At 45.3% G+C, this 24,225-nt stretch overlaps 1 long non-coding RNA gene across 1 annotated transcript; it reads left to right on the forward strand.

The window, feature by feature from the left end:
• Positions 1-6,802: 6,802 nt before the first annotated feature.
• LOC142663477 (uncharacterized) lies at positions 6,803-20,117 on the forward strand. The gene is made up of 4 exons (XR_012851098.1): positions 6,803-6,865; positions 10,989-11,173; positions 11,246-11,356; positions 19,624-20,117. It is a non-coding gene; the product is annotated as an uncharacterized LOC142663477 (long non-coding RNA).
• The last annotated feature ends 4,108 nt before the right edge of the window (positions 20,118-24,225 follow it).

A 24,225-nucleotide genomic window follows, 5' to 3' on the forward strand; every position in this document is an offset into this window, starting at 1 on the left:
GGAGTGCTGGGTGTATATAGTGGAGTGCTGGGTGTATATGGTGGAGTGCTGGGTGTATATGGTGGAGTGCTGGGTGTATATGGTGGAGTGCTGGGTGTATATGGTGGAGTGCTGGGTGTATATGGTGGAGTGCTGGGTGTATATGGTGGAGTGCTGGGTGTATATGGTGGAGTGCTGGGTGTATATGGTGGAGTGCTGGGTGTATATAGTGGAGTGCTGGGTGTATATAGTGGAGTGCTGGGTGTATATAGTGGAGTGCTGGGTGTATATAGTGGAGTGCTGGGTGTATATAGTGGAGTGCTGGGTGTATATAGTGGAGTGCTGGGTGTATATAGTGGAGTGCTGGGTGTATATAGTGTATTGCTGGGTGTATATAGTGTATTGCTGGGTGTATATAGTGGAGTGCTGGGTGTATATAGTGGAGTGCTGGGTGTATATAGTGGAGTGCTGGGTGTATATAGTGGAGTGCTGGGTGTATATAGTGGAGTGCTGGGTGTATATAGTGGAGTGCTGGGTGTATATAGTGGAGTGCTGGGTGTAAATAGTGGAGTGCTGGGTGTATATAGTGGAGTGCTGGGTGTATATAGTGGAGTGCTGGGTGTATATAGTGTATTACTCGGTGTGTATATAGTGGAGTGCTGGGTGTATATAGTGGAGTGCTGGGTGTATATAGTGGAGTGCTGGGTGTATATAGTGTATTGCTGGGTGTATATAGTGGAGTGCTGGGTGTATATAGTGGAGTGCTGGGTGTATATAGTGGAGTGCTGGGTGTATATAGTGTATTACTGGGTGTGTATATAGTGGAGTGCTGGGTGTATATAGTGGAGTGCTGGGTGTATATAGTGGAGTGCTGGGTGTATATAGTGGAGTGCTGGGTGTATATAGTGGAGTGCTGGGTGTATATAGTGGAGTGCTGGGTGTATATAGTGGAGTGCTGGGTGTATATAGTGGAGTGCTGGGTGTATATAGTGTATTGCTGGCTGTATATAGTGTATTGCTGGGTGTATATAGTGGAGTGCTGGGTGTATATAGTGTATTGCTGGGTGTATATAGTGGAGTGCTGGGTGTATATAGTGGAGTGCTGGGTGTATATAGTGGAGTGCTGGGTGTATATAGTGGAGTGCTGGGTGTATATAGTGGAGTGCTGGGTGTATATAGTGGAGTGCTGGGGGTATATAGTGGAGTGCTGGGTGTATATAGTGGAGTGCTGGGTGTATATAGTGGAGAGCTGGGTGTATATAGTGGAGTGTTGGGTGTATATAGTATATTGCTGGGTGTATATAGTGGAGTGCTGGTTGTATATGGTATATTTCTGGATGTATATAGTGGAGAGCTGGGTGTATATAGTGGAGAGCTGGGTGTATATAGTGGAGAGCTGGATGTATATGGTGGAGAGCTGGGTGTATATGGTGTATTGCTGGGTGTATATAGTGGAGTGCTGGGTGTATATGGTATATTGATGGGTGTATATAGTGGAGCGCTGGTTGTATATAGTGGAGTGCTGGGTGTATATGGTATATTGCTGGGTGTATATAGTGGAGTGCTGGGTGTATATAGTGGAGTGCTGGGTGTATATAGTGGAGAGCTGGGTGTATATAGTGGAGAGCTGGGTGTATATAGTGGAGAGCTGGGTGTATATAGTGGAGAGCTGGGTGTATATAGTGGAGAGCTGGGTGTATATGGTGTATTGCTGGGTGTATATAGTGGAGTGCTGGGTGTATATGGTATATTGATGGGTGTATATAGTGGAGTGCTGGGTGTATATAGTGGAGAGCTGGGTGTATATAGTGGAGAGCTGGGTGTATATGGTGTATTGCTGGGTGTATATAGTGGAGTGCTGGGTGTATATGGTATATTGATGGGTGTATATAGTGGAGCGCTGGTTGTATATAGTTGAGTGCTGGGTGTATATGGTATATTGCTGGGTGTATATAGTGGAGTGCTGGGTGTATATAGTGGAGTGCTGGGTGTATATAGTGGAGTGCTGGGTGTATATAGTGGAGTGCTGGGTGTATATAGTGGAGTGCTGGGTGTATATAGTGGAGTGCTGGGTGTATATAGTGGAGTGCTGGGTGTATATAGTGGAGTGCTGGGTGTTTATAGTGTATTGCTGGGTGTTTATAGTGGAGTGCTGGGTGTATATAGTGGAGAGCTGGGTGTATATAGTGGAGCGCTGGGTGAATATAGTGGAGTGCTGGGTGTATAAGGTGGAGTGCTGGGTGTATATAGTGTATTGCTGGGTGTATATAGTGTATTGCTGTGTGTATATAGTGTATTGCTGGGTGTATATAGTGTAGTACTGGGTGTATATAGTGGAGAGCTGGGTGTATATAGTGTATTGCTGGGTGTATATAGTGGAGTGCTGGGTGTATATAGTGCATTGCTGGGTGTATATAGTGGAGCGCTGGGTGTATATGGTATATTGCTGGGTGTATATCGTGGAGCGCTGGGTATATATGGTATATTGATAGGTGTATATAGTGGAGTGCTGGTTGTATATAGTATATTGCTGGGTGTATATATTGGAGTGCTGGTTGTATATGGTATATTGCTGGGTGTATATAGTGGAGTGATGGGTGTATATAGTGTTTTGCTCGGTGTATACAGTGTAGTGCTGGGTGTATATAGTGGAGTGCTAGGTGTATATAGTGGAGTGCTGGGTGTATATAGTGGAGAGCTGGGTGTATATGGTGGAGTGCTGGGTGTATATAGTGGAGAGCTGGGTGTATATAGTGGAGAGCTGGGTATATATAGTGGAGAGCTGGGTGTATATAGTGGAGTGCTGGGTGTATATAGTGGAGTGCTGGGTGTATATAGTGGAGTGCTGGGTGTATATAGTGGAGTGCTGGGTGTATATAGTGGAGTGCTGGGTGTATATAGTGGAGTGCTGGGTGTATATAGTGGAGTGCTGGGTGTATATAGTGGAGTGCTGGGTGTATATAGTGTATTGCTGGGTGTATATGGTATATTGCTGGGTGTATATAGTGGAGAGCTGGGTATATATAGTGGAGAGCTGGGTGTATATAGTGTATTGCTGGGTGTATATAGTGGAGTGCTGGGTGTATATAGTGGAGTGCTGGGTGTATATAGTGGAGTGCTGGGTGTATATAGTGGAGTGCTGGGTGTATATAGTGGAGTGCTGGGTGTATATAGTGGAGTGCTGGGTGTATATAGTGGAGTGCTGGGTGTATATAGTGGAGTGCTGGGTGTATATAGTGTATTGCTGGGTGTATATAGTGGAGTGCTGGGTGTATATAGTGGAGTGCTGGGTGTATATAGTGGAGTGCTGGGTGTATATAGTGGAGTGCTGGGTGTATATAGTGGAGTGCTGGGTGTATATAGTGGAGTGCTGGGTGTATATAGTGGAGTGCTGGGTGTATATGGTATATTGCTTGGTGTATATAGTGTATTGCTGGGTGTATATAGTTGAGAGCTGGGTGTATATGGTATATTGCTGGGTGTATATAGTGGAGAGCTGGGTGTATATAGTGGAGTGCTGGGTGTATATAGTGGAGTGCTGGGTGTATATAGTGGAGTGCTGGGTGTATAAGGTGGAGTGCTGGGTGTATATAGTGGAGTGCTGGGTGTATAGAGTGGGGTGCTGGGTGTATATAGTGGAGTGCTGGGTGTATATAGTGGAGTGCTGGGTGTATATAGTGGAGTGCTGGGTGTATATAGTGGAGTGCTGGGTGTATATAGTGGAGTGCTGGGTGTATATGGTGGAGTGCTGGGTGTATATGGTGGAGTGCTGGGTGTATATGGTGGAGAGCTGGGTGTATATAGTGGAGAGCTGGGTGTATATGGTGGAGTGCTGGGTGTATATGGTGGAGTGCTGGGTGTATATAGTGGAGTGCTGGGTGTATATAGTGGAGTGCTGGGTGTATGTAGTGTAGTGCTGGGTGTATGTAGTGGAGTGCTGGGTGTATATAGTGGAGTGCTGGGTGTATATAGTGTAGTGCTGGGTGTATATAGTGTAGTGCTGGGTGTATATAGTGGATTGCTGGGTGTATATAGTGGAGTGCTGGGTGTATATGGTGGAGTGCTGGGTGTATATAGTGGAGTGCTGGGTGTATATAGTGGAGTGCTGGGTGTAATTGCCTGGTTATTGGACGAGCAGTCTCTGGTTTCTCTTTTCTCAATTCATTGTATATTTCATGGGAACCTGTCTGGTAGTTTTAACCCCTTGAACCGTCACCATGCGGTAATACATGATCTGACAGTATTCCGCTGTATGTTTTTTTCAGATGCAGCAAAATTCTTAAAATCCACTTTTAAAACGACGCACACTATATGCTAATTACTCATTAGAGGGTCATGGGGCGGTGCCGATATCCTCACGAGTCACATAGTCCTGCCTCCAAACCCACCTTTCCATGTTTGAGTGACATCTCCCTGGCTGATACAACTTTCTCGGATGTGCCATTGCCTTCTGGCACTATACACAAGGGGGAGAGCTGTGTGGCACTATACACAAGGGGGAGAGCTGTGTGGCACTATACACAAAGGGGGCTGTGTGGCACTATACACAAGGGGGAGAGCTGTGTGGCACTATACACAAGGGGGAGAGCTGTGTGGCACTATACACAAAGGGGGCTGTGTGGCACTATACACAAGGGGGGCTGTGTGGCACTATTTACAAGGGGAGGGATGTGGCTCTATCTACAGGTGTCTGTGTTTGGCACTATCTACTAAGGGGGGTGGTGTGCTGCACTTTCTACTAAGGGGGGCTGTGTGGCACTATGTACAGTGGGGGGTTTATGGCATTCTACAAGGGGAAGGTGGGGGTGCTATCTACAAATGGGGTGACACTGTCTATAGGAGGGGCTATATAGCACTGTCTACAGGGGGGCTGTATGGCACGTTCTACAGTGGGCACTATTTATAAGGGGGGGCTACTTGTGGCACCCGAGGGGGGGGGGCAGCCAAGAGTTTGCTATCGGGCCCAGTCTTTCCTAGTTACGCCCCTGAGCAGACTTTAGTGTCTCGTCTAGTTATATAATGCAAGTGGAACAGCCTCTATAGATGATGCGCTGCAGGAAAAAACTTACAAAGTATAATGTAAAGCGCCACGGTGTGGTCACCGCGGGGAACTGTTTACTTTCATGGATGAAGTAATAGCGCCATTATGTGGTCATCGCTGGGAAACTACTGACTATATTTTACGACCTTATTACTTATGGAAGGCTGCATTGGCTATACGTCGCAATAGCGCCATCGTGTGGTCAATGCTGGGAAATGATCACTAAATTCATTGTAATGTAGGTAGCCTGGTGATGCGCTCTGCAGCAGCGCCATCGTGGGGTCAATGCTGGGAAAAGCTCACTAAATTCAATGTAATTCAGACAGCCTTAGGCCTCATGCACACGACCGTAAAAACTCCCGTTATTACGGGTCGTAATCACAACCCGTAATAACGGGCTCATAGACTTCTATTGGCGACGGGTGCCTTCCCGTTTTCTCACGGGAAGGTGCCCGTGCCGTTGAAAAAGATAGAACATGTCCTATTTCAGGCCATAATAACGGCACGGGCAGCCCATAGAAGTCTATGGAGCTCTCGTAATGACGGGTGGCTACATGTGTGCACCCGTCATTACGGCAGCGTTGCTAAGCGACGTCAGTAAATAGTCACGGTCCAGGGAGCTGAAAGAGTTAACTGATCGGCAGTAACTCTTTCAGCACCCTGGACAGTGACTACCGATCAGTATAAACCTGTAAAAAATAAAAATAAAAGACGTTCATACTTACCGACAACTTCCTGCTTCCTCCAGTCCGGTCTCCCGCCCGTTGCCTTGGTGACGCGTCCCTCTCGACATCCGGCCCGACGTCCTGGATGACGTTTCAGGCCATGTGACCGCTGCAGCCAATCACAGGTCAATCACAGGCTGCAGCGGTCACATGGACTGCCGCGTCATCCAGGGATGTCGGGCTGGATGTGAAGAGAGGGACGCGTCACCAAGACAACGGCCGGGTAAGTATGAATTTCTTTAACTTTTATTACAGAAAAGGCTGTCCCTTCTCTCTATCCTGCACTGATAGAGAGAAGGGGCTGCCGATTAGTGCAGTGCTATTTTGCTGCCAAAAACGTGCTCGTAAATACGGGTGGAATACGTGTGACACCGGACCCATATTTACGAGCACGGGTTCGTAAATACTGGTGCAAAACGGGTGGAATACGTGTGACACCGGACCCGTATTTACGCCAGTATTTACGGGTGGGAAAAAATACGGTCGTGTGCATGAGGCCTGAGTCATACGCTAAGCAGCAGCGCCATCGTGTGGTCAATGCTGAGAAATCTCACTAAATTGAATGTAATACAGGCAGCCTAGTGATACACTGTGCAGCATCGTCATCTTGTGGTCAATGCTGGGAAATGCACACTATATTCAATGTAATTCATGCAGCCTTAGGGATACGCTGAGTAGCAGCGCCATCGTGTGGTCAATGCTGAGAAATGCTCACTAAATTCAATGTAGTGCAGGCAGCCTAGTGATACGCTGAGCAGCAGCGCCATCGTGTGGTTAATGCTGGGAAATGCTCACTAAATTAAATGTAATGCAGGAAGCCTAGTGATACAAGGAGCAGCAGCGCGCCATCGTGTGGTCACCGCAGGGAACTTTTTACTTTCAAATTATTCCGATATTGTATATTTTAATGAATAATATAGCAATACTGCAGGGAATTTATAGACCTAATTTTATATGATGCAGACAGCACAAAAGATGTGCAGTAGCAACAGCGGCCTCGTGTGGTCACTGTGGCAACTGTCTTGGTAGGCCATCTGAGTACCCGGAAGAAAAATGACTGGAACACACAAACAGGAAGTGACGTTTATGACTTCTGGGTTGAAGCGAGGCAATCATTCAGGTATTTACAGTCAGAATCTTTCCTGTCCGTTTATTAGGTGTCAGTGTGTGACGCATGATGCGCGTAGTATAAACATATTCAGCTTCTTTGTATGTGAGATTTTTACTAAAATGCTTATCAGGATGATGAACGCAATCTGTACTATGGCCACCAGGTGGCGATATGACATAACATTATTATATTATTACCATTTACAGAATCAAACCTCACACTTTTTGGAGATATAAAACAGATATTTGATCTTTTTTCAGAGCCCCTGTGACACCCCCCTCTCCTATGTAACCGTGGTAACACCAGTGTAGCCATAAGGGTATGTTCACACGACCTATTTTCAGACGTAATTCACAGGTGTAATTTTTTTTCCGAGTTTTTAGACGCGGAAACCGCTCCAAAAAACTCATCAAAAACAGTTCGAAAGTGCCTCCCATTGATTTCAATGGGAGGCGGAGGCGTCTTTTTCCCGCCAGCTGTAAAACCGCCTCGCGGGAAAAAAGCGACATGCCCAATTTTCGGGCGTTTACGCCTCTGACCTCCCATTGACTTCAATGGGAGGCAGAGAAAGCGTATTTCGCAGCGTTTTATGCCCGCGGCATGCAGGGAGAGGAAAATCTGCCTCAAACTTCCAAACGGAATTTAGAAGCAGAAATTCCGCCTGCAAAAAACTCTTACGCCTGAAAAACCGGCTCCATTACGCCTACAAACATCTGCCCATTGCTTGCAATGGGTTTTACGATGTTCTGTTCAGACAAGGTGTAATTTTACGCGTCGCTGTCAAAATACGGCGCGTAAAATGACGGCTCGTCAAAAGAAGTGCAGGTCACTTCTTGGGACGTTTTTTGAGCCGCTTTTCATTGACTCTATTAAAAACAGCTCCAAAAACGGCCACAAAAACGCCGCAAAAACACAGCAAAAAATACGAGTGGCTCAAAAAACGTCTGAAAATCAGGAGCTGTTTCCCCTTGAAAACCGCTCCTGATTTTCAGACGTTCTTGAAGCCGCTCGCGATTTTCGCTGCGTTTTTCGCTGCGTTTTTTACGGCCGTTTTTGGAGCTTTTTTCGCTAGAGTCAATGAAAAACGGCTCCAAAAACGGCCCAAGAAGTGACCTGCACCTCTTTTTCACGGCCTATTTTTACCACGTAAAAAAACGTGTAAAATGACACCTCGTGGGAACAGAACATCGTATAACCCATTGCAGGCAATGGGCAGATGTTTGCCGACGTATTGGAGCCGTCTTTTCAGCCGTAATTTGAGGCATAAAACCCCTCCATTACGTCTGAAAATAGGTCGTGTGCACATACCCTTACAGTGACGGTCACAGTGCCCACATGACAGCAACAGTCAAGGGCCCCCATACCAAGGACAACCACCTTTCTACCAGAACAGTGACAGCCAAAGTGCTCCCATAACATTGACTGTTGCTGTTATGTGGGCACTGTGACTGTTACTGTTATGGGAGCACTATGGCTGTCACTGTTCTGGGGGAGAGTTGGTTGTCCCTGTTATGGAGGACTTTGACTGTTGCTGTTATGTGGGCACTGTAACTGTCAAAGTCCTCCATAACAGGGACAACCGACTCTCCCCCAGGAAAGTGACAGCCATAGTGCTCCCATAACAGTGACAGTCACAGTGCCCACATAACAGCAACAGTCAAAGTCCCCCATAACAGTTGATTAACAGCTGATGGCCACTGTTACATTGTTTGAATATATCAATTGCATCATCATCAGTTTTTTTGTCTCAAGTGATTACAACTGATGCAAAAACCGATTCAAAAATGTATCAGTTGCATCAGAATTTTTCACAATTTTTACTACAAAACCATCAGTTGTCGTTAGTTGTCATCCGTTTTTAACATCAGTTTTTACCACAATGGTCCACCAAAAAGGTTGTCTAGGGTCTGAAAATGCCACACCCCCTCTGTATATAATGCCACACCCCCCTGAAGATAACGCCACACAGCGCCCACTGTAGATTGTGCCACACAGCGCCCCTTGTAGATAGCACCGGATACATATAGCTCTACCCCCCTTCTCCTGTAGATAGCGCCACTCAAGCTCCCTCTAGCATATATGGACAGTGGCGTCAGGGGTTACTCCCTAAACGGAATCCCCGGCCGCAGCATTACCAATGCTGTGGCCGGGGATTGCCTCAAGAAGGACCCCCTGACGCCACTGTCCATATATGGACAGTGACGTCAGTGTCTACTCCTTGAGTGGAATCCCCTTGCCAACTCTGGCCAGGGATTCCGCTCCAGGAGGAGATCCCTGACGTCAATGTCCATATATGGACAGTGGCGTCAGGGGGTCCTTCTTGAAGGAAACAACCCGGCCACAGCATTGGTAATAAAGTTGACTTGTTTACAGAACGCTGAGTTGGCTCCATTTTTGGTCAGAGATCTCTAAGTGTAATACTGGAAGGTTCCCACGGCTAAAGAGAGTTCAGTGCTCCAGAATTAAAGGGGTTGTCCGGGCAGGGGGCGGTTTTTCATACTGATGACCTTTCTATAGGATAGGTCATCGGTATATCATTGATGGGGGTCCGTTCCGGAAGCAGATGGCTCACAGTTTAGCGGCCGTGAATGTGACTAGAGCTGCAGTTCTGCAGCACGGCCGCTATACAGTGTATGAAGCATTGCATGCCCAGCATAACATCCGGTGCCCGGAGGCAGCCCGAATAGCTGATCGGTGTGGGGTCCGGGTGTCATATTTCACCACTTATTACATTACCGGGTACATATCACAATGTAATGACCATTACTCACCGTCTGCTGGAAGTTGACATGGCCATAACCAAGAGACCATCTTTTGATCATGTTCCTGCAGACACGTATAGACAGCTCAGGCCCATCTGGACTAAACTTCTGATAGATAGAGGAAGGCCATAGGATATTGGCTGTTACTGTGCGGATCTCCACTGAAGAAGTAACGGAATATTCTCATCACACAAAGTCTGTCGTTGGGTTATGCCATCATTTTGCGATCGGTAGAAGTTTTACTGCCATATGAACCCTCGCTCTCGATCATTGCCCTCTTGCGGCTTTAACAGTCTCTACTCTTCTGGGAAGGCTTGCCACAAGATTTTGGAGTGTGACCTCACAGATGCTTTTTTTGGCTGAATGGGCACAAATTCCCACAGACAAGCACTGATATTGGATGAGTAGGTTTTGCTTGCAACCCGTGTTATAATTCATCCCAAAGGTGTTGGATGGTCCTTTGTGCAGGCCACTCGAGTCACTACACAACAAACTCATCAAACCATGTCTTTATGGACCTTGCTTACAGGGGCGCAGTCATGCGGGGACAGGAAAGGTCCTTCCCCAGTAGACACTATGTATTACTGTAGGTAACATTCAGAGGCCCAGATTCACCCATCAGACTACCAGATAACAAGACGTCATCACTCTAGAGAACGACGTGCTTTACACCTCTCCAGCTGACTCCTGGCATTGTGCAGGGGGATCTAAGGAAATCCATTTCATGAAGCTCCTGACACACAAAATTAATGAATGGGGAAGAGGGGGGAGGTAGACCTCCAGCTCACCGTTTAGTTGTGTCTGAGTGCTTGATTTATGCACCTGTTTGCAATGCGTGAAGCTGAAACAGCTCAATGCGTGAAGCTCAATAATTAGGGGGGGTGTTCACGTACTTTTATAGTATTGTCTCTCACCTCCCACATGCTGTATTTTCTCCTTACTGCCAAGAGACACAGAACTAAAAATTAAAGAAGAGCTCCAGTGGAAGCACAACTTTCCATGTCTGCACCCCCACCTGACTGTATATATCACTCTACACTTCTTTTATGTATACTGTACTTACTTTTTGAACTCCTGCCTTGTCCGTGCTTTAAAAGAAGCCTCCGTCTTGATTCTTAGATTTCCCCAGCTTTCTCTTCCTCTCTGCTTTGCTATCAATCACATGACCAGCTAAAGACCATATAATTTATTTATGCTGGGGGACACTGTGATTATTATTCTCTCTATATTCTTCTAAATAAGCTGAGAAACAATAAGTATACAGACTGGGAGGCTGCACTATATTCTTCTACACCTGTGTGACAGGAACCTGTCTAAGTATCAGTGGCAGTGGATGATAGAAGTTTCTGTTTCCCCCCGTGTATAACTAGTGCGGTACAGGAACTGCTGAAGCCTGTGATGGGTGACACATAGATCTCCGGAGACCCAAGTAGAGAAAGTAGTCACCGAGCCGGATTCACACCGCTGCTAAGCAACCGTCCCGGTCTGATATATAGAGATAAATAACAGGGGAAAGACCGACACATGGAATACCAGAATGCAGCACATGGGAGAGGTTAGTTTTGGCCGGAGTGTCCCTTTAACATTTCATAATTCTATCATCTAGTTATCATCTCTTTATTTGTAGATCTCATTCGGAACCATCTACACGTCATTGTTCTTTGTGATGGATAAGGGACACATAACGGAGAAGATACTGAACGTCACCCTGGAGATAATCTACCTTCTTACCGGAGAGGTAAAATAATCCGGGACTCATGTATATGTCCTTTCTCTTATCTTTTTATCCTACAAACAATATTATATAAAATGCAAAAGATCACGTCATCATAATTGATTTGTAAATATAAATGCTGTAACAAATCTTCTCTGGTGCATAGATATTTATTTTAATACAATGATAGCGCCCCCTAGCATTTTGACTGCCCCCCTAATGCTGCTTCCACCTTCCTAAACAGTCCGCGGTGGACACGCATTACAAAAGTTATGATTTTTGGAATGGTGGGAGGTAAAAACGAAAATTGAAAAAAACGAAAATAGGCTGTTCATTAAGGGGTTAATAACCTATCATTCACCTGTTCTATACCTGGACTGAGTTACCTGGTGGTGGTTACATTCAGTTATCCTTTGGATGCATTACTATGGACTGATCTGTGGGCTACAACATAAGGTGTCTTAGCCTGGGGACTGTGTTGCTCCCTCTGCAGGCGGGGTGTTGCGGTGGCACTGGTTGCCATGTGGTGCGCCACCTAATAGATTAGGGACCCACTTAAAAGAAGTCGCCATGAGGAGGCAGGTTGGCTTATACGATCAAAATGTTTACTAAGAACTTCCTGTTCATTTTGATTCTCTTGTATGTTCCATCTCGATATCCAGGATAGTCCAGTAGTGAAGAAGACTTCTGGTGACTCTCTATCCCCCAACAGATGTCCCTACATGTCTGGAGGATGGACCAGTACCATCACGGAGCCTTCACTGATACCTAAGAGAAATGAGAGCTACGTAATGGGAAGAGCAGAGTTCACAGCAGCACTGAATCTGCACGCTCCTCTCCTGAAATACTCTGTGCTGCTGTGAACTCTGCTCTTACCATTACGTAGCTCAGTCTGTTACCTCTCCTCCACTCCTGTCCTCAATAACACCTTCACATGATTGGCAAGTCACCACCCCGTACAAGATCCACACGCTCATCTCCTGAAATACTCTGTGCTGCTGTGAACTCTGCTCTTACCATTACGTGGTGACTTGCCAATCATGTGAAGGTGTTATTGGGGACAGGAGTGGAGGAGAGGTAACAGACTGAGAGCTACGTAATGGTAAGAACAGAGTTCTCAGCAGCACAGAATCTGCACGCTCCTCTCCTGAAATACTGTGTGCTGCCTTAAACTCTGTGGACAGGTCAGGATCCTGTTTCTTTCAAATGTTGCACTGTAGCGCAGCCTTATATAGTGGATCGAGCGGGTTCCCCAGCAGCATTTAAAAGAAACAGGATCCTGACCTGTCCACAGAGTTTAAGGCAGCACAGAGTATTTCAGGAGATGAGCACGGCCGGCCACGGGCAGCCGGTCGTTTTTCCGAGCCGTGCTCCCATTATAAAGTATAGGAGCACGGCCCGTAAAATAAAAAAATGGAACATGTTCTATCTTTTTAACGGCACGGGCACCTTCCCGTGAGAAAACGGGAAGGTACCCGTGGCTAACAGAAGTCTATGGGCCCGCTATTTCGGGTCGTAATTACGACCCGTAATAACGGGTGTTTTTACGGTCGTGTGCATGAGGCCCCGTAATGACGGGTGACTACGTGTGTGCACCCGTCATTACGGCAGCGTTGCTAAGCGACGTCAGTAAATAGTCACTGTCCAGGGTGCTGAAAGAGTTAACTGATCGGCAGTAACTGTTTCAGCGCCCTGGACAGTGACTACCGATCACAATATAGAGTAACCTGTAAAAAAAAAAAGACGTTCATACTTACCGAGAACTTTCTGCTTCCTGCAGTCCGTTCTCCTGGCCGTTGCCTTGGTGACGCGTCCCTCTCGACATCCGGCCCGACATTCCTGGGTGACGTTACAGCCCATGTGACCGTTGCAGCCAATCACAGGCTGCATAGGCCTCTGCAGCCAATCACAGGCTGCCGCGTCAGGAAAGAAGGTCGGACTGGAGGAAGAAGAGGGACTCGTCACCAAGACAACGACCGGGTACGTATGAAATGTTTTTTATTTTATTTTTAATCAGCAGCCTCTTTTCTCTATCAGTGATTGATAGAGACAAGTGGCTGCCGATTTGTATAATATTTTTGACCGGGTTCGGTCAAAACGGGTTCGGCCGAACCCGGTGAAGTTCGGATTCGCTGTCCCGGTTCGCTCATCTCTACCTGTCAATATTGTTTCTGACAGAGGGGTACAATTTGTTTCATTGTTTTGGAGAGCCTTCTGTAAGAAGTTGGAGATTGATCTGTCCTTCTCCTCGGCCTTCCATCCTGAAACTAATGGCCAAACTGAGAGGACTAATCAGTCTCTAGAACAATATTTAAGGTGTTTTATCTCTGACTGTCAATATGATTGGGTTTCCTTCATTCCCCTCGCCGAATTTTCCCTTAATAACCGGGTCAGTAACTCGTCAGGGAACTCCCCCATTTTCTGTAATTTTGGGTTTAATCCACGGTTCTCCTCCCTTTTACCTGGTAGTTCCAACAATCCCGAGGTAGAGGTCGTTCATCGGGAACTGTGCACAGTCTGGGCCCAGGTTCAGAAGAACCTAGAGGCGTCCCAGAGCGTACAAAAGACTCAGGCAGATAGAAGACGTTCTGCTAACCCTTTGTTTGTGGTCGGGGATCTGGTGTGGCTGTCTTCAAAAAATGTGCGCCTTAAAGTTCTGTCTAAAAAATTTGCTTCCCGGTATATAGGGCCGTACAAGGTCATTGAAGTCCTTAACCCTGTCTCCTTCCGGCTGGAGTTACCCCCGTCTTTTCAAATACACAACGTGTTTTATGCCTCCCTCCTGAAACGCTGCTCCCCGTCCTTGGTTACCTCAAGGAAACCTCCGGTCCCTGTTCTCACCCCTGAAGGGGTAGAATTCGAGGTGGCCAAGATTGTGGATAGCAGGATGGTCCAAGGCTCCCTCCAGTACCTGGTCTATTGGAGAGGATACAGGCCTGAGGAGAGGACTTGGGTACCCGCCCGGGATGTTCACGCTGGGGTATTGCTCAGGAGGCTCCATCTTCGGTTCCCCAATAAGCCAGGTCCACCTAGGAAGGGTCCAGTGGCCCCTCATAAAAGGGGGGGTACTGTAAAGGATCTGCCAGACACCGCTTCTGTGTCGACGCACGTGGTTAATCAGTCTGCACCTGCTCCTAGGTCTGATAGAGTGACTCGATCTGTTACCACTCAGGCTGGTAGGCTGAGGAGTGGGAGAGCCTATCACAGCCTAGCCAGACAGTTCTAGCTCCCGCCCTCGGTCTATGTATACCTTCATTTCCTGCTTGTCTTTGCCTGTGATTCTCTCTGGTTTCCTGGCTCTACTGTTCCTGCTATAACTATTCACCTCTGCTTCATATGACCCTGGCTTGACTGACCATTCTCCTGCTTTGCATTTGGTACCTCGTACACTCCTGGTTTGACTCGGCTCGTTCAGTACCCTTGTTGCTCACGGTGTTGCCGTGGGCAACTGCCCCTTTTCCCTTAGCTTCTGTGTACCCTTGTCTGTTTGTCTGTCGTGCACATATTGAGCGTAGGGACCGTCGCCCAGTTGTACGCCGTCGCCTAGGACGGACCGTGCAAGTAGGCAGGGACTGAGTGGCGGGTAGATTAGGGCTCACCTGTCTTCTCCCTACCCCGACATTACAATAGGATTGTATAGAAAAAAACCTAGTTTGTTATTAGTACCATTTTGGGTACTTTTTGATCACTTTTTATTACATTTTTTTAAGGATTTAAGGTACCCAAAAAACAGCAATTCTGGTGTGGTTTTTTTTTCTCGTTCTTTTTTAAATATGGCATTTACCCTGCAGGTTAAATAACGTTATTTTAGATCAGACTTATACGGACAAGTCCATCAATTATGTTGATTTTTTTTTTTTTATATCACTTTAGAGGATGAGGGTCTTTTTTTTTTTTGGTGTATTACTAAAAACTTTAAGGGTATGTTCCCACACACTGGATACGCTGCAGATTTTCTGAAACAGAAAATCTGCAGCAGAATCTCAATAAAAACGCTGGTCAATGTGTGACAGAAATCCCCACCAAATAACGTGTTTCTTCGGCTCATTTTGCTGCGGTAATGCTGTGTTTTACCTGCGGATTTCGTTTTACACATTGGTTATAGCAAAGTATATGTGCACCTGCGTGTTTCCGCAAACGCTGTAAAAACCGCAACAACATAAATCTGTTGCAGAATTTCTGCTCCCTATTGAAGTCTATGGGCCAAACACGCAGGATCTCTGCACAACACGCAGCATGAGAAACGCACCGCAGAACACTTTCGCGTGACTTTTCTGCGGTTTTGTTTTCCGCAGCGCGGGCATGAGATTCTCTTATTCACTTTGCTGCTACTGTAAATGCTGTGGAATATCCGCACAGAGTTCAGTTGTGGAAATTCCGCAGCATTTACGCTACGCGAGAACCCGGCCTTACTCCCTTTTTTTTTTGTAAACATTGTTTCCATCCCCCTAAGGACTTCCGTATTGCTGTGTATTGTGCTATTTACAGCCTCCTATTAAAGGGCTTAATAGGAGCACAAAGATGGCAGACCTGGGGTCCTTTTTATTAGGCCCCCAGACAGCCATGACAACCATCAACACCACGTAAGTGAGCCCGCTCCATGCCCCTCTCCTCGTGCCATAAGGTACAGTTACGTCCTGGTGCTACAAGAGGCTTAAAGCACCGGCCTCACCTACAGCAACTTCTGTATAATATACGAGCCCGTACACCAAATGCTCGGCTTTCCGAGAAAAGCCGATCAGAAACGAAGCGGCTCAGCGCTCACCTGAGCCCTTCTCCTGCTTCGTTTTAGCGATCTGTGGGGGTCTCTGTGCTCGGACACCCAGTCATCCAAACTTCAGACATCTCACTATGACAAGCCAGAAGTTTTTTTGAAAGTTCAATTACCATTTTACCTGCAGAAATTTGCCTTTTTTTAAAAATAAAAATAAAAAACCCTGTGTTTTTGACCACCTAGCCCGTGTTTATTTTTTTACAGTTTATATAATCAAATGATATTGTGATCATTGTTACCAAAGTTTTCACACACCGTGACATTCCCAACCAGCTCTGCATTGTTAGACATTACCAGATTTTAACTGAGCATCACATTTTGTTTGGTTCTCCACAATTTGCCACAAACATGTTATTCCCTTTGCAGTTGGAGCAGAACGGTTCCTATTCTCCCATTATCACTGCAGTGCCAGCCTGGGCAGCCCACTCTATCTGTTTCTATATCTGACCATCCGTCTCCTGAGTGACGTGGGGGGGGGGGGGGTCTAGATTACACCCAAAAATAATCATTTCTGTGTTCCTTTGTAATTCCACCCACAAGGTTTCCACCTCCTGACAATCTTCCTCCAGTATTGCTTCTTTTACACTTCCCTTCGTATGACGTTTAACATGCAGACATTCTCCCCCACCTTTCCTATTTGTCCTGTCTTTCCGAACGAGTGTAAAACACTGAAGATTGACAGCCCGATTGTGTGAAGGGCCCGGCTATGTTTCTGCGAAGCCACCTATATCGATATGTTCCTCCAGTACCAAGGCCTCAAGCGCCCCCAGTTTTGCTTCCTAGACTTCTGCCATTTGTGAACATACACTATAGGTTGCCGTCCAATTTTTCATGTTCAGTTTCAGGAATGTGATTGCCATTTTTAGGCACATGTGTCTTCAATGTTGGTTTGTAACGCACGGATCTCATTATCCTGTGACCTAATACTTCACCCACCAATATAGTCTGACGCCTCTTGATGGCTGAATCCCCTAGAACCACTTCTTATCTTGCCCTAACTTCATTACCATCCCCCCGACTACCAGCTGGGCTGTCCTCCTGGCTGTCGGGGAGAGCAGTATCCAGTATACAGTAGCTGCTCAGCAGTGCGACTCCATTACTGTCTACAGTAAACCAACACCCCAAGTAGCTGCCGAGAAGTTAAGGTCTGTTCTCATCTGCGTCTATGGCAGTTTCCGTCAGATTTGACGGGAAAAACAATGCTGTATATTGCACCACGCTCTGGCCAGATTCACCACATTGTAAGATAATGTCCTGGCTTTCAGTGGCGTGTGTGCGGCTTGTGTTCTATGTGTGCAGTCCTGGCCAAAAGTTTTGAAACAAATTTTGGTTTTCACAGTTTGCTTCTTCAGTTTTCATAGTGCTATTTGCATTAACTCTAGATTGATATGAAGAGTGATCAGATGAATTGCAATTAATAGTATAGTCATTCCTTGCCATGAAAATTATCTTAATCACAAAAAAAAACATTTCCACCTCATTTCAGCCCTGCCATAAAATGACCTCCTACCATCATTTCACGTTCGCTCAGGAGAAAGTGTTAATGAGGACAAGGCAGCTGATAGAATTATAAGAGTGGACTGGTGGCTTTAAAATGGAAAGGTGCTTGAAATCAGTCTTCTTCTGTTAGCCATGGTTACCTCCATGGAAACGCGTACAGTCATCATTGCTTTGCATCAAAAGGGCTTTACAGGTAAGGACATTGCTGCGTGTAAGATTGCCCCTAAATCAACCATTTATCGGATCAAGAAGAACTTCAAGGAGAGAGGTTCGATTGCTGTGAAGAAGGCTTAAGGGCACTCAAGAAAGTCCAGCAAGTGCCAGGACCGTCTCCTAAAGAGGATTCAGCTATGGGATCAGTTTTAACAGCAGTGCAGAGCTTGCTCAGGAATGGCAGCAGGCAGGCGTCAGTGCATCTGCACGCACAGGCAGGTGAAGGATTTTGGAGATTGGCCTGGTGTCAAGAAGGGCAGCAAAGAAGCCACTTATATGGGAAGTTGTCCGTGGTCAATAGAAGTGAATAGGTCTGTAATTGCGGACCGTAATTACTGTCCGCAAGTACGGATGATTTTTACGGTTGTGTGCATGGGGCCTAAACGATCGATAAACACTAAAGCAGCAAACTTTGGGAAAACCAAAATTTGTGTCAGTCTCGAAACTGTGTCATTTATAGTGACCCGGCTCCAACAAATGTTACAGGAAGTTGGTTTAGAAGTTTTCCATTAATGAATTACTCGGCTTCTCTAGATGTTACTGACACCATTTTCTTGGATAATATTTGTGAAATATCTTTAGTAAGAATAGGAAATATAAACGACTGTACAGTGTGTGAAGAAGAACAATTAATAAATGAAAGTGATGGGGGAGGGGAACTATAGGCACTTTATATGAGCTTTACTGCTTGGAGTTGTGCCTAAAATTATTATCTTGCCTCCAGTTTTTTGGGTTTCTTTCCATGTCAAAATAATAAAAATGTTCTTGTTTGATAATCGCTGCGTCAAAATTGTCTTTAAAAGAAAAATAATATCACATCTTTGTAATTTAATGGTCTCATTTATTTTTCTACTTGATTTATATTGACTCCTGCACCCTATAAAGAAGCAGTTAAGTGCTGAGTTCAGGAACACTACAGTGCCAGCCCATGCACCTGGGTTTGAAGCTTGCTGCGTGCCGCTGGTGTTGTAGATGGCATTCTCCTTACTTATACAAGTTTTCTGGGGATAGAACCTGCATGTTCCTGACTCTTCTGTTAGCAGAGAACTTTACCAGTGCGCTACCTCTACTGTCGAGAGCCAGCTGCAAATTATTCCAAAGATGACATGTTCTTATTCCTGCTGGAAGTAATGTTTACATTTGGTCTTATGAGGACAATAAGAAAGTCCAAATATCAACCTGAGCTGGTGGCATGGTGCATGATCAGTGTCTAGCCAGTGAGTGTCTTCTGTGTGGTCTCTGGTTCAAATCCTGATGTGTGGTCTTGTCCAAAAGATACCTTGCTGGGTGGTGTTTATAGTGGTGTGGAGGCAGCACAGTGAGTATGTTGCTGCATAAGAAAGTCACTTACATGAATAATGTTACTTATACAGCTGTATTTATATAGAAGATTATAACAATATACAAATCACTCAAACAGGTATTATAATCCATCACTCCATGGGTGGCACTTTGCCCAAGGAGGCCAATGTGGGGATTAGAACCCACGTTGACACAAGCGATCCCTGCACTTAACTCAGATCACGCAAGCTGCGCTGCAGCTTCTCAACAACACGTTTATTCACTTCTTAAAAAACAGGGGTAATCGGACTTTCAACATTAGAAACTTTAGATCACATAGGGTGCATGATAGCATGGTGGCTTTGGGATTAAGTGCCTAGACCAGTTATGGAGTTAGCCCATGTGCCAGGGTTCATATCTTGTTGCATGCAGCTTGTGTGGTAGGTGGCATTCTCCTTACTTATACACGCTTGCTGCCTGTGCTTAACGGTGACAATGTTTTTCCAACAATTTTGTCAAGCAGCTTACGCTCAACAGGCAAAGAATTTCTCCTTTAAAAGAATCCCTCGCCTTGTGAACCTAAACTGGTGAAAAGCTGGAGACACAAGAAGGAGATCCTGGGGATAGAACCCATATGTGCCTGATTCTTCTAATTTATCAGCAGAGAACTTTACCAGCATGCTACATCTGCTATCAGGAGCTGTCTGCAAATTCTTCCAAAGATGACATGTTCTTATTCCTGCTCGAAGTAAAAAATGTACATTTGGTTTTATGGGAGACAATGAAAAAGCCCAGAGATCAACCTGAGCTAGTGGTGGTATGGTGTTTAAGCAGTGTCTAAGCAGAGATTGTCTTCTGTGCAGGCCCTGGTTCAATTTCTGATGTGTGGCCTAATCCAAAAAATATACTTTGCTGGGTGGTGTTTATAGTGGTGTGGAGGCAGTGCAATAAATATGTTGCTGCATAAGAAAGTTACTTATATGACGAAAGTTACTTGTGCAGCTGTTTCTTTTTCTAGAGAGCTGTATTCATATAGTAGATTATTGCAGATTTCAGCAATATACTCATCACTCAAACAGGCATCATAATCCATAGGTGACACTTTGGGGAAGGTGACCAGGAGAACAACATGGGGATTAGAACCCACGTTGTATAGAAGTGATCCCTGCACTTAACTCTGACTTTATGTAGCTGCAGTGCAGCTGGCGTGGTCTATTTATCACCTCTTTAAAAATAGGGGTAATCGGATTTTCAACAAAAGAACCATTAGATCACATTGGGGTACAACAGCACAGCAGCTTTAAGTGCTTTCAAGACTGGAGACACAAGGAGTAGAACCAGGGTATAGAACTTGTATGTTCCTAACTTATCAGCAGAGAACTTTACCTGTGCGCTACCTCTGCTGCCAAGAGACAGCTCCAAAGATGACATGTTCTTATTCCTGCTGGAAGTGACAAGTACATTTGGTTTTAAGGGGACAAAAAGAAAGCACAGAGATCACCCTGAGCTGGTGGTCTGGTGCGTAAGCAGTTTCTAAACAGCAAATGTCTTCTATGCAGACCCTGGTTCAAATCCTGATGTGTGGTCTTGTCCAAAAAAAGGTAAGTTGCTTAGTGGTGTGGGGGCAGTGCAACAAGTTTTTTTTGTAGGATAAGAAAGTTACTTATACAGCTGTCTTCTTTTTTCTAGACAGCTGTATTTATAGAGTAGATTATTGCAGATTTCAGCAATATACTCATCACTCAAACAGGTATCATAATTCATCACTCCACATGTGGTACTTTGGGAAAGGGGGGAGCTGCCCAATGTCACCAGGAGACAATGTGGGGATTAGAACCCATGCTGTACAGAAGTGATCCCTGCACTCAACTCAGATCACCGCAGCTGCACCGCAACACATGTATCACCCCTTTAAAAAATGGGTAATCATACAAGAAAAACTCTACATCTCATTAGTGCTTTTAAGGCTGAGGACACAAGGTGGAGATCCTGGGGATAGAACCCATATGTGCCTGATTCCTCTAATTTATCAGCAGAAAACGTTACCAGTGCGCTACCTCTGATGTCAAGAGACAGTTCCAAAGATGACATGTTCTTATTCCTGCTGGAAGAGACAATTACATTTGGTCTTATGGGGACAATAAGAAAACACAGCGATCAACCTGAGCTGGTGGTCTGGTACTTAAGTAGTGTCTAACCAGTGAGTGTTTTATGTGCAGGCCCTGGTTCAAATCCTGATGTGTGTGTGACCTTGTTACAAAGAATACCGTGGAGTTGGTATAATGAGAAGGTTCCTGCATTAGGAAGTTACTTACTTCTACAGTATATTATTGCAGATTTCAGCTATATACTCATCACTCAAACAAGTGTCACAATTCGTTACCCTGTCACCACATAAAAAGCGAGGCAATGGGGCAGATCTTGGCTCCTGAGTGGGGTGGCTGCCCAATCACCTTAATCCTGTGTACTTGCAGCTCAAAGCAGCCCTTAAAATCTAAAACCTGCCTTAAAAGAGTCTGAAAGTAGGCAGTTGGATGAGTCAGTTTAGAGTGTGCTTATCCTGAGGCGGGATTACACTTTCATGAAGAGAAACTTTAGACCACATTGGGGCATGACAGCACAGTGGCTTGGGGCTTAAGTGCTTTCAAGGCTGGATACACAAGGAGAAGATTCTGGGGATAGAACCCACATGTTCCCGACTCCTCTAATTTATCAGAAAATAACTTTACCAGTGCGCTACCTCTGCTGCTGAGAGCTGGCTGCAAATTCTTCCAATGATGACATGTTCTTATTCCTGCTGGAAGTGACAATTACATTTGGTCTAATGGGGACAATAAGAAAGTCCAGAGATCAATCAGAGCTGGTGGCATGGTGCATGAGCAGTGTCTAACCAGTGAGTGTCTTCTGTGTGATCTCTGGTTCAAGTCCTGGGGTGTGTGGCCTAGTCCAAAAAGATGCCTTCCTGGGTGGTGTTTATAGTGGTCTGGATGCCGCACAACGTGATTGTCAGTGCTTAAGAAAGTTACTTATATGAAGAATGTTACCGACACAGCAGTCTCTTTTTCGAGACGGCTGTACTTAGCGAAAATTTTCAACAATCTACTCATCACTCAAACCAGTATCATAACCCTTACTCCATAGGCAGCACCTTGGGAAGGGGGAAGCACCCCAAGGCCACCAGAAGGACAACATGGGGATTAGAACCCACATTGTTTAGCAGTGAGCCCTGCACTCAACTCAGATCACACAAGCTGTGAGCCAGCTGGACTGCAGATACACAATACCACATTTATCAACTCTTTAAAAATCATGGGTAATCAGACTTTCAACAAGAGAAACTCTACACCTCATTAGCGCTTTTAAGGCTGGAGACACAAGGCAGAGATCCTGGGGATAGAACCCATACGCTCCTGACTCCTCTAATTCATCGGCAGGGAACTTTACCAGTGCGCTTCCTCTGCTGTCAAGAGCCAGTCACATATTCTTCCAAAGGTGACGTTCTTATTCTTGCTGGACGTGATGATTACATTTGGTCTAATGGGAACAATAAGAAGCTCTAGAGAATAACCTGAGCTGGTGGTGTGGTACTTAAACAGTGAGAGTCTTCTATGCAGATTCCTGGTTCAATTCCTGATGTGTAGCCTTGTCTGAAAGGATACCTTACTGTGTGGAGGCAGAATAATGAGTAGGTTACTGCATAAGAAAGGTACTTATGCTGCTGAACCATCTTACTTTTCTACTACATTATTGCAGATTTCAGCAATATCCTCATCACTGAAACAAGTGTCACATTTCATCACCCCACAGATGGTGCTCTATGGGAAAGGGAGAAAGTTGAATTATGAGCACAAAAGCTGTGAGCTCGCTGCTCAGTGGCTCCACCAGAACATATTATTCATCTCATAGAAAAGCGCAGTAACCTGACATTCAACAGAACTCACTTTAGATCGATTCTATTTTTATGAAAACGTTTTTTTATTACAGATAAATAGACAAACAAATCGAGCACAAAGTCGTTTGCTGACCCCGCAGTGCGGCTTAAAAAACACATGATATCTCAAAAGCCTGTGTAGCTAAGAAATCTTATGTACATATATTATAGACATATATTTTATATAGTACGGAGTACAAAATGCGCACGAGACCAGACCGCTTAATAAAACATAATGAAAATAAATGGAAACAAAACAAAAAGACAGAGGGTGACCTCCAATCAAGGTGTCGTCTGTCTTGGAAGATTATTAGAAGTAGCAGGAAGGTAAATATGTAGCAGCAATAACCATAGAATTAGAATACCCAAGCCTTTAGGCCAAAGAGATATCATTATATGTCGCTATATGAGTAGGTGGGAAGGACAGCACACAGGTTATAAAACAATCAGTCTAGATAGCGAGAGAAGGAGTATGAGAAGTCCCATCCTGTACATTTTATACTTAATCAACCTGTCCAATGTGCGGAAGATCTTTAGTCTATTACCAGATTCCCCCAAAAAAGTTCTTGGACCTTTTCCCGCCAATGTTGGATGGAAGGAGGTTCTATTAGTTATATAGTTTCTATGTGCCCCCAGTGTAGGGAAGTAAGCAGTTTAGCTGCTTGTACCAGCCAGGTGACCAAACAATGCTTGGACAGTTTGTAGTCCGGGGAGGGGACCCAGCAGAGGATCGTTTTAGGACTAAGGCTATGTTCACAAGGCAAACTAAAAACGGCTGTAAAATACGAAGCTGTTTTCAAGGGAAGACAGCCCCTGGTTTTCATCCGTCTTTAAAGCATCAAGTGTTTTTTACGGACGTTTTTGGAGCCGTTTTTCTACTTAGAACTACGAAAAACGTCTCACACACTTCTTTTAACGGGGCTTTTTTTTTTTTTTACACACATTCAGGAAAACGGCAGCACAGCCATAAAAACAAATTCAGTGGGAAAGGACAACTCTGGAGGGATATCTCTAACTTGCAAAGGATTGACAGTGACAAAGCAGGCTGGGTCTATGATATATTGAGAGGGCGCCACAGTGTCCCCCGTTTCAAACGACATGGATAGGGCATCGGCCCTCACATTATTGTCAGCGTGACGTAGTGCAACACAAATTGGAAACAGGTGAAGAACAACGACCACCTGGCTTGACGGG

Source organism: Rhinoderma darwinii, chromosome 11 (assembly GCF_050947455.1).
Source record: "Rhinoderma darwinii isolate aRhiDar2 chromosome 11, aRhiDar2.hap1, whole genome shotgun sequence".
Taxonomy (NCBI): Eukaryota; Metazoa; Chordata; class Amphibia; order Anura; family Rhinodermatidae; genus Rhinoderma; species Rhinoderma darwinii.